The sequence below is a fragment of the Mauremys reevesii genome, linkage group 1 (assembly GCF_016161935.1).
Source record: "Mauremys reevesii isolate NIE-2019 linkage group 1, ASM1616193v1, whole genome shotgun sequence".
NCBI classification, from domain to species: domain Eukaryota; kingdom Metazoa; phylum Chordata; order Testudines; family Geoemydidae; genus Mauremys; species Mauremys reevesii.
In genome coordinates, this window is record NC_052623.1 from 124,881 (window position 1) to 136,631 (window position 11,751).

Genomic DNA, 11,751 nt, shown 5'->3' on the forward strand with positions numbered 1-11,751 from the left:
CCTTTTTAGTTTTTACTGTATTTTTTAATTTGGGGTATACGTTTAAGTTGGGCCTCTATTAGGGTGTCTTTGAAAAGTGTCCATGCAGCTTGCAGGGATTTCACTCTCTAGTCACTGTACCTTTTAATTTCTGTTTAACTAACCTCCTCATTTTTGCATAGTTCCCATTTCTGAAATTAAATGCCACAGTGTTGGGCTGTTGAGGTGTTCTTCCCACCACAGGAATGTTAAATGTTGTTATATTATGGTCACTATTTCCAAGCTGTCCTGTTATAGTTACCTCTTGGACCAGATCCTGTGCTTCACTCAGTACTAAATCGAGAATTGCCTCTCCCCTTGTGGGTTCCTGTACCAGCTGCTCCAAGAAGCAGTCATTTAAACTATGGAGAAATGTTGTCTCTGCATTTCATCCTGAGGTGACATGTATCCAGTCAAAATGGGGATAATTGAAATCCCCCACTATTATTGAGTTCTTTATTTTGATAGCCTCTCTAATCTCCCTTAGCATTTCATCATCACTATCCCTGTCCTGGTCAGGTGGTCGATAATAGATTCCTACTGTTATATTCTTATTAGAGCCTGGAATTACTATCCATAAAGATTCTATGGAACATGTGGATTCATGTGAGATTTTTACTTCATTTGATTCTACATTTTCTTTCACATATAGTGCCGCTTCCCCTCTTCTCCCCCCCCCCACACCCCCCCAGAATGATTGTGTCCCATTGATTGTCCCCACTTCTGCAGGTTTCTGTGATGCCTGTTATATCAATAGCCTCCTTTAACACGAGGCACTCTAGTTCACCCATCTTATTATTTAGACTTCTAGCATTTGTGTACAAGCAGTTTAAAAACTTGTCACTGTTTATTTGTCTGCCCTTTTCTGATGTGTCAGATTCTTTTTTTATGTGAATGTTTCTCGTCTGATCTGGCCCATACTTTATCCTCTTCCATCCTCTCCTCCTGACTAAAACCTAGAGAATCTCTATCAATAGGCTCTCCTCTAAGAGAAGTCTCTCTCCAATCCACGTGCTTCTCTGCAGCAATTGGCTTTCCCCCGTCTCTTAGTTTAAAAACTGTTTTGCAAATTTTTTTAATGTTAAGTGCCAGCAGTCTGGTTCTACTTTGGTTTAGGTGGAGCCCATCTCTCCTATATAGACTCCCCCTATCCCAAAAGTTTCCCAAGTTTCTAATGAATCTAAACCCCTCCTGTCTACACCATCATCTCATCCATGCATTGAGACTCTGAAGCTCTGCTGCCTGCCTACCTGTCCCTTCGTGTGGAACTGGAAGCATTTCTGGGAATGCCACCATAGAGGTCCTGGATTTCAGTCTCTTTCCTAGCTGCCTAAATTTGGCCTCAAGGACGTCTCTCCTACTGCCTAAATTTGGCCTCCAGGACGTCTCTCCTACTCTTCCCTATGTCACTGGTACCTACATGTACCACGACCACCAGCTCCTTCCCAGTACTACACATAAGTCTATCTAGATGCCTCGAGAGATTCACAACCTTTGCACCAGGCAGGCAAGTCACTATACAGTTCTCCTGGTCATCACAAACCCGGCTATCTATGTTTTTAATGAGCAACTGGAGTTCCCTCCCTTGGAGAGGTAACCTCAGTGCGAGCGGCAACCCCAGCATCATCTGGAAGGAGGGTCCCAACTATGGGAAGGTTTCTCTCTGCTCCCGTTGACTGCTCTACTTCCCTGAGCCTTTCATCCTCCTTAACAGCGCAGGGGCTGTCTGACCGGTGGTGAGACAAATCTACTGTGTCCTGGAAAGCCTCATCAACATACCTCTCTGCCTCCCTTAGCTCCTCCAGTTCCGCCATCCTGGCCTCCAAAGCCCGTACGCGGTCTCTGAGGGCCAGGAGTACCGTATTTTTCCGTGTATAAGACTATACTTTTTCCTAAAATCCTTAGCCTAAAAATTGAGGGTAGTCTTATACACGGAAGTAAGCCTCCTGTTCCCTGCCCTCTGACCCCCCCAACCCCTATCCACCCCCCCCACCCCGGAACTCCCCTGCCCTCTCTCCAACACCCCCTCCCTGCCCCCTTACCGCGCTGCCTGCACGTGGCTGGTGGCGCTACAATCCATCCGCGGCTGGAGCTGGGAGCGCGGGGCCGGGCAGTGTCCGGAGCCGGGCATCCGGGTAGGTGGAGTCGCGGCCGCCGCAGTGCCCGGACCGCACTACCGGAGCCAGGCGGCCGGGGACGCAGGGAGCCGGGCGGCTGGGGAGCCAGGGAGCCGGGCGGCTCCCCAGCCGCCTGCTCCCCGGCTCCCCGCCTCCCTGGCTCCGGTAGTGCGGTCCGGGTACTGCAGCGGCTGGGGGCTGGGGGAGCCGGGCGGCTGGGGACCGGGAGAGCCGGGGAGCCGGGCGGCAGGAGTCGCGCGGCCGGGGAGGGACGCGGCAGGAGCCGGGCAGGGCTGCCGCCGGAGACCAGCCGGGCGCACGGCCCTCCTCCTTCCCTCTACCCCTACCTCCGCGTCCTCTTCCTGGGCCTGAGCAGCAAAGTCGGGGGGGGGACAGCTGCAGTGCGGCTGGAGGGAAAAGAAAACAAAACAAAAAAACCTGGGGCATGGCCGGAGCGGCAAAGCAGGGGAGAAAAAAAAACAAAAACCTGAATTTGGGGTTAGAAAAGTGGGGGCGTCTTATACATGGGGGTGTCTTATACATGGAAAAATACGGTAACTTGCACTGAATGCACACATATGCCACCTGCCCACAGGGCAAGTAATCATACATGCTACACTGAGTGCAATAAACAGGATAGCCCCCACTCTTCTGCTGGGCTTATACCTGGATTCTCTCCTATTGCTACCTAGGTTAATGATAGGGTTTTTGTTTAAATCAAGAAGTTTTGATTATAGTTTAGTTTAAAGGTTTTAAGGAATGGCAAGTGTACCTTGCTCCCTTCCCACTCCCCTACCAAACTCCCTCTCGAAACTCCCTGTTAACGGCCCCAGTTCACAAAGCTCCCTGGTCGCTTGCAGGAGTGTGTTCTGGGCTGAGATGGAGGGATTTGGAGGGTGGGAGGGGGATTAGGGCTGGCGCAGGGAGTTGGGACGCGGGAGGGGGTCAGGAGTTCAGGCTCCGGGTGGCACTTACTTCAGGCAGTTCCCGGAAGCAGCAGCATGTCCCCCCTCCGCCTCCTACACAGAGGCGCAGCTCTGCACGGTGTGTGCACCCCCGTCTGCAGGTGCTGCCCCTGTAGCTCCCCTTGGCCATATATCCTGGCCAATGGGAGCTGCAGAGCTGGTGCTTGGGCCGGGGGCAGCCTGTCGAGCCCCTGGCTGCCCCTACACCTAGAAGCCGGAGGGGGGTCGTGCCGCTGTTTCTGGGAGCTGCGTGGAGCCAGGGCAGGCAGGGAGCCTGCCTTACTGTTGCTGCACCACCGACTGGAATTTTAACAGCCTGGTCAACAGTGCTGACCGGAGCCTCCAGGGTCCCTTTTCGACTGGACATTCCTGTCGAAAACTAGACACCTGACAACCCTAAGGGGGTGGTCACTGGGGTGTGAGTGTGGGCAGGGACCAAGGTGGGGTGAGAAGGGGGTGATACCAGGGTGGTGTGTGTTGCTTTGGGAGGTGGAGAGTAGGTGGTGATCAGGGTGGGGGCTTGTGACTGAATGCACCCCTGTATTCACACCCTACATACTATTGTAATAATCATCATACAAAATATGCCTTGTTGAGGTATTTGAAAATTAATAACCTGATGTTCAATAATATCATGGAGAAATGTGTGTAGCAACTTTATATGTAAAGTTATAAACAAGCTGAAATTAGGTCTGAAACGTGTTTACTAGTTTCTCAAAGACAAGGGACAAGCTGTTGCCTCTAGCCAGGTGTCATCAAAGTTGATGGGCAGTCACCTATCAAGTGGCCATTCTTTGCCAAGGAAGGTTTGGGGGCAGGAACAGACCAATTTGCATCTTAGCAAACAACAGCATGCAACCTCTTTCACCACCAGATGCCTTGTCTCTGTCATCACAGCAGGAATTAACTGTAGCCACACCACCAGAGATGCCTTGTCTGTCTCTGTCAGCAATTAATTGTATGTATCTAGCTCACGAAAGCTCATGCTACAATAAATTTGTTAGTCTTTAAGGTGCCACAAGTACTCCTGTTTTTTTTGTATCTAGGAGTAACCCTCAGGAAAATGCATTTTCAAAGGGTAACTGACTTGTAAAAGTGAGGGTTAAAAATACTCCCCATTATCTCTCATCTCATTCTCTCTTTCACTTAAGAAGACAAAAGATACATACGCTGGACTTTGAGAGCCAGTCCTGGTCTGAGAGTTTGGTCAGCAATATTACTGGGAACACGTGGCAAAGGACTTCACCTTAAACCAAGTCTACTTTAAGTTTTAGTACTAGGAAGTGTTTTATCGTTATTTCTTTTGTAACCATTTCTGACTTTAATGCCTTATAGTTGTACTCACTTAAAATCTATCTGCCTGAAGTTAAATAATCTTGTTTTATTCTTTAATCAAACTAATCCAGTGTTGTGATCTGTGCGGGTAACTCCATTCAGAGTAGTATCTAGGACAGGAAGTGTGTTGGGCTCATCCTGCAAGTGGTAGCCAAGGCTGATATAAGCCAGAGTGTGACTGGAGTGTGCTGACAGGCTGCTGGACCCTGGCTGTGGATATACACAGACACTCAGATTGGGACCTGCATGCTAGCAGGATGACCCGGAGGTGTGGTGGTTTGTGGGAGGTAATTAAGAAAAACAAGTTTTCTCCCTCCTCCTTATAACAACCTTTTTATGTACTTGAAAACTGTTATCATGTCCCCTCTGTCTTCTCTTTTCCAGACTAAACAAACCTAGTTGTTGGTTTTTTGTTTTTTTTTAAATCTTCCCTCATAGGTCATGTTTTCTAGACCTTTCATCATTTTTGTTGCTTTTCTCTGGACTCTCTCCAATTTGTCCACATCTTCCCAGAAATGTGGTGCCCAGAACTGAACACAATACTCCTGTTGAGGCCTAATCAGCACGGAGTAGAGCGGAAGAATTACTTCTCGTGTCTTGCTTACAATACTCCCACTAATACATCCCAGAATTATGTTTGCTTTTTTTGCAACAGTGTTACACTGTTGATTCGTATTTAGCTTGTGATCCACTATGATCCCCAGATCCCTTTCCGCAGTACTCCTTCCTAGGAGTCATTTCCAGATCATTTTGAATTTTAATCCATTCCTTCAAAGCACTTGCAACCCCTCCCAGCTTGGTATCGTCCGCAAACTTTATAAGTGTATTCTCTGTGCCATTATCTAAATCATTGATGAAGATATTGAACAGAATATTGAGCATCATCTTCAAGGTCCCATTAAATCTCTCCACCAGCCCACTCAACTGGGGGCAGAGATAGCTCAGTGGTTTGAGCATTGGCCTGCTAAACCCAGGGTTGTGAGTTCAGCCCTTGAGGGGGCTACTTAGGGATCTGGGGCAAAAATTGGTCCTGCTAGTGAAGGCAGGGGGCTGGACTCAATGACCTTTCAAGGTCCCTTCAAGTTCGAGGAGATTGGTATATCTCCAATTATTACCTTTTTCTGCAGAAAAGGACCTAGGGGTTATGGTGGACAAAAAGCTGAATATGAATCAACAGTGTGCCCTTGTTGCCAAGAAGGCTAATGGCATTTTGGGTTGTATAAGTAGGGGCATTTCCAGCAGATCGAGGGATGTGATCATTCCCCTCTATTCAGCACTGGTGAGGCCTCATTTGGAGTACTGTGTCCAGTTATGGGCCCCACACTACAAGAAGGATGTGGATAAATTGGAGAGAGTCCAGCGGAGGGCAACAAAAATGATTAGGGGGCTGGAGCACATGACTTATGAGGAGAAGCTGAGGGAACTGAGATTGTTTAGCCTGCAGAAGAGAAGAATGAGGCGGGATTTGATAGCTGCTTTCAACTACCTGAAAGGGGGTTCCAAAGAGGATGGATCTAGACTGTTCTCAGTGGTAGAAGATGACAGAACAAGGAGTAATGGTCTCAAGTTGCAGAGGGGGAGGTTTAGGTTGGACATTAGGAAAAACTTTTTCACTAGTAGGGTGGTGAAGAACTGGAATGGGTTACCTAGGGAGGTGGTAGAATCTCCTTCCTTAGAGGTTTTTAAGGTCAGGCTTGACAAAGCCCTGGCTGGGATGATTTAGTTGGGTTTGGTCCTGCTTTGAGCAGGGGGTTGGACTAGATGACCTCCTGAGGTCCCTTCCAACCCTGAGATTCTATGAGGGTGATACATTGAGGCTCAGGGATGCTGGACCCCACACTTCTCCCACAAGCACCAGAGCGAGGCTGATATGAAATTGGACCCCTGGTCTGTAAGGACCTCCTGGGGGAACCCTGTCTGCTGAAGATGGTCAGCAGCACGTCCACCACAGTGTCTGCCTTGATAGAGGATAGGGGCACCGCCTCTGGGTAACAGATCTCAAAATCTACCACCACCAGAATGTATTTCTTCCCATCCCAGGTTGCCTTGCTGAGGGGCCCCACTATGTCTATGACCACCTTCTGAAAAGGCTCCTGTATGACAGGGAGGGGTCGCAAGGCTGCTTTATCCTTGTCCCGTGCCTTCCCTACTCTCTGGCAGGGGTTGTAGGACCTGCATTACTGCTGGATGGTGTCACAGACTCAGGACCAGTAAAAGTTCTGTAGCAGCCTCTGCCTGGTGCACTGGATCCCCTGGTGTCCCGGGAGAGGGACATTGTGGCCCAGGTACAACAGCCAGCGGTGGTACTTCTGGGGGACCACCAGCTGCCTCCTGATCCCCTGTAGTTCCACTCCCCCTGGGGCAGCTCATTCCCAGTACAGGAATCCCTTCTCCCATAGGAATCTTTCCCTGCAGCCTTCACAGCATGGCGAAACCCCTTGGGGGTCAGCAAGTTCCCTCACTTTTTCTAAGGAGGGATCCTTCACAGCTCAGCCTGGAATTCAGCGGCTGGAGAGGGGAGTGAAACCAGTTCCCTCTTGCTGCCTGCAGTCACAGCCCTCCAGACTGGAGCACTGGGTTTTGGGCTATCTTGGTTAAGTGCCCCTGTGATACTACACCCCATTTTTCATAGAGAAATTGTTATGATATTAATATGGCATAACTAAGATATGTTTTATGCAAGATGGGTCTTGTGAGATATCATTGGAAAGGTTTGGTTTCCTGAAGATGATTATGCTGTTTGTATGCATGTATCATTTCTGTGTCTGAAGTTAGGAATATTGACTATGTAACAATTACAAAGTGAGTTTACACCTGGGGAACTCCCACCAGACAGAATGCAGTCTATCTGGATGGGCCATTAGGGAGAAAAATAGGACTCTGAAAATGCTCATTTCCCAACTTCCTGAGAAGCTTCCTGGGACACTACAAACAACCTTTGAATCATGGCTGCTTTGACACTGTAGGGTCATGTGATTAAGTCACCTGGTACTGGATTCCATGATAAAATATCAGTATTTTTCCATTGGGCGAGAAGAGGAACCATACTGGAAAATAAAGGGTTCCCACCATATGTAAAACCTATTTAAGACAGGGGAGTGACTTATTCAGGGTCATTCGTCACTGAATCCCTGCCCAGGATGACTACTGGAAACATCGTAGGCTACGTTTACACTAGAAACTTCAAAGTGCTGCTACGGGAGCGCTCCTGCAGCAGCACTTTGAAGTGTGTGTGTGGTCAGGCACGAGTGCTGGGAAAGAGCTCTCCCAGCACTCCTGGTGATCTACCTCCGCAAAAGAATAAATGGACACATATCAGAGGTCAAGAATTATAACATTCAAAAACCCAGTCGGAGAACACTTCAGTCTCCCTGGACACTCAACAACAGACTTAAAAGTGGCAATTCTTCAATAAAAAAACTTCAAAAACAGACACCAACGTGAAACTGCAGCACTGGAATTAATTTGCAAACTGGACACCATCAAATTAGGCTTGAATAAAGACTGGGAGTGGATGGGTCATTACAAAAACTAATTTCCCCCTGCTGATACTCACACCTTCTTGTCAACTGTTTGAAATGGGCCACCCTGATTACATTGCCCTCATTACCATTACAAAGGTGATTTTTCCTCCCTTGGTATTCCACTGTTAAGAACAGCCCACTTCCATTTTAATTGAATTGTCTCCTTAGCACTGACCCCCCACTTGGTAAGGCAACTCCCATCTTTTCAAGTACTGTGTATATGCTACTGTATTTTCCACTCCATTCATTGATGAAGTGGGTTCTAGCCCATGAAAGCTTATGCCCAATAAATTTGTTAGTCTCTAAGGTGCCACAAGGACTCCTCGTTGTTTTTGCTGATAGAGACTAAGGGTATGTCTACACTACAAGAGTAGTTCGATTTAACTTAGGTCGAATTTGTGGATTCGACCTTATGAATTCGAATTTGTGTATCCACACTAAGGACACTAATTCGACTTTGTGAGTCCACACTAACGGGGCAAGCGTCGACATTGGAAGCGGTGCATTCTGGGCAGCTATCCCACAGTTCCCGCAGTCCCCGCTTCCCATTGGAATGCTGGGTAGAGCCCCCAATGCCTGCTGGGGGAAAAATGTGTCGAGGGTGGTTTTGGGTAACTGTTGTCATTCAACCGTCACTCCCGCCCTCTCTCCCTGAAAGCGCCAGCGGGAAATCTGTTACCGCACTTTTCTGGTCAGTGACAGCGCGGACACCACAGCACTGCGAGCATGGAGCCCGCTGCGATCATCGCTGCACTTATGGCCGTTGTCAACTCCTCGCACCTTATCGTCCACCTCTTCCACAGTCAGCTGCTGAGAAATCAGGCGAGGAGGCTCCGGCAGCGCGGTGAGGACATGAAGTGTCAGAGTGGCACAGACCTCTCACAAAGCACGGGATCCCGCGCCGCAGAGATCATGGTGGCAATGGGTCACGTTCATGCTGTGGGACGGCGATTCTGGGCCCGGGAAACAAGCACGGACTGGTGGGACCGCATAGTGCTGCAGGTCTGGGATGAATCACAGTGGCTGCGAAACTTCAGGATGCATAAGGGCACTTTCCTTGAACTGTGTGACTTGCTGGCCCCTGCCCTGAAGCGCCAGGACACCCGGATGCGAGCAGCCCTGAGTGTGCAGAAGCAAGTGGCCATAGCCCTCTGGAAACTTGCCACGCCAGACAGCTACCGGTCAGTAGCGAACCACTTTGGCGTGGGCAAATCTACCGTGGGGGTTGCTGTGATGCAAGTAGCCCACGCAATCGTTGACCTACTGCTCTCAAAGGTAGTGACCCTGGGAAACGTCCAGGTCATCATAGATGGCTTCGCCGTGATGGGATTCCCAAACTGCGGTGGGGCTATAGATGGCACTCACATCCCTATCCTGGGACCGGCCCACCAGGCCAGCCAGTATATTAACCGAAAGGGCTACTTTTCAATGGTGCTGCAAGCACTGATGGACCATAGGGGACGTTTTACCAACATCTACATCGGGTGGCCGGGCAAGGTTCATGACGCGCATGTTTTCAGGAACTCTGGTCTGTTTAGACGCCTGCAGGAAGGTAGTTTCTTCCCGGACCACAAAATAACTGTTGGGGATGTGGAGATGCCTAGAGTGATCCTCGGGGACCCAGCCTATCCGCTAATGCCCTGGCTCATGAAGCCCTATACAGGCGCCCTGGACAGTGACAAGGAGCTCTTCAACTACCGGCTGAGCAAGTGCAGAATGGTGGTGGAGTGTGCTTTCGGATGTCTCAAGGGGAGATGGAGGAGCTTACTGACTCGCTCGGATCTCAGCAAAACCAATATCCCCATTGTTATTGCAGCTTGCTGTGTGCTCCACAATCTCTGTGAGAGCAAGGGGGAGACCTTTATGGCGGGATGGGAGGTTGAGGCAAATCGCCTGGCTGCTGATTACGCTCAGCCAGACACCCGTGCGATTAGAAGAGCCCAGCGGGAAGCGCTGTGCATCCGGGAGGCTTTGAAAGCTAGGTTCCTCAGAGAGCAGGGTAACCTATGACTGTCCAGTCTCTTTACAGAGAAGCTGAACCTGCCCCTGTTTCAGTTACTATTGACTTTTTTCAGCGGTTATATACCCCATTCACCAGGTTTCCCCCCTTCCAACAGACGTTTAAAATCATAAATTAGGAATCATAAAAAGGGGATAGAGAATAAGACTGAGAATATATTATTGCCCTTATATAAATCCATGGTACGCCCACATCTCGAATACTGTGTACAGATGTGGTCTCCTCACCTCAAAAAAGATATTCTAGCACTAGAAAAGGTTCAGAAAAGAGCAACTAAAATGATTAGGGGTTTAGAGAGGGTCCCATATGAGGAAAGATTAAAGAGGCTAGGACTCTTCAGTTTGGAAAAGAGGAGACTAAGGGGGGACATGATAGAGGTATATAAAATCATGAGTGATGTTGAGAAAGTGGATAAGGAAAAGGCGGTTACTCACCGTAGTAACTGGTGTTCTTCGAGATGTGTTGCTCCTATCCATTCCATGTAGGTGTGCGCGCCGCGCGTGCACGGCTCTTCGGAACATTTTTACCCTAGCAACTCCGGCGGGCCGGCTGGGCGCCCCCTGGAGTGGCGCCGCTATGGCGCTGGATATATACCCCAGCCGGCCCGTCCGCTCCTCAGTTCCTTCTTGCCGGCTATTCCGACAGTGGGGAAGGAGGGCGGGTCTGGAATGGATAGGAGCAACACATCTCGAAGAACACCAGTTACTACGGTGAGTAACTGCCTTTTCTTCTTTGAGTGATTGCTCCTATGCATTCCATGTAGGTGATTCCCAAGCCTTACCTAGGCGGTGGGGTCGGAATGGGACGTGGCGGAGTGTAATACCGCAGAGCCGAAGGCTGCGTCGTCCCGAGACTGCTGCACCAACGCGTAGTGGGAAGCGAAGGTGTGGACTGAAGACCAGGTGGCCGCTCTGCAGATGTCCTGGATGGGAACATGGGCCAGGAAGGCGGCCGACGAGGCGTGCGCCCTCGTCGAGTGTGCAGTGAGGCGGCACGGGGGGACACGAGCAAGCTCGTAGCACGCTCGTATGCAGGACGTCACCCAGGATGAAATCCGTTGTGAGGAAATCAGCTCGCCTTTCATGCGATCGGCAATTGCCACAAAGAGCTGGGAGGAACGCCGGAAGGGCTTCGTCCGGTCGATGTAGAAAGCGAGGGCCCTGTGGACGTCCAGAGTGTGGAGCTGCCGCTCACGAGGTGAGGTGTGCGGCTTCGGAAAGAAGACCGGGAGGAAGATCTCCTGGTTGAGATGGAAGGCCGACACCACCTTGGGGAGGAAGGCCGGATGTGGTCGAAGCTGCACTTTGTCCCCGTGAAAGACGGTATATGGGGGGCCCGCCGTCAGGGCGCGGAGTTCCGAGACTCGTCTGGCGGATGTGATCGCCACGAGGAAGGCCGTCTTCCAGGTGAGATGGAGCAGAGAGCACGTGGCCAGGGGCTCGAAGGGTGGGCCCATCATCTGGGCGAGAACCAGGTTCAGGTCCCAAGTCGGAGCAGGCGGACGCACCTGAGGGTAGAGACGGTCTAACCCTTTAAGGAAGTGGGCTACCATTGGGTTGGAGAAGACAGAGCGACCTCCCATAGCGGGCCGAAAGGCTGACAGAGCCGCCAGGTGCACCTTCAGGGACGAGATCGCGAGACCTTGACCTTTCAGGTACCAGAGGTAATCGAGGACGGTCTGGATGGGGGCCGAGAATGGGTTAAGACTTCGCTGGTCGCACCAGAGTGCAAAGCGTTTCCACTTCGCGAGGTAGGTCGAGCGCGTCGAAGGC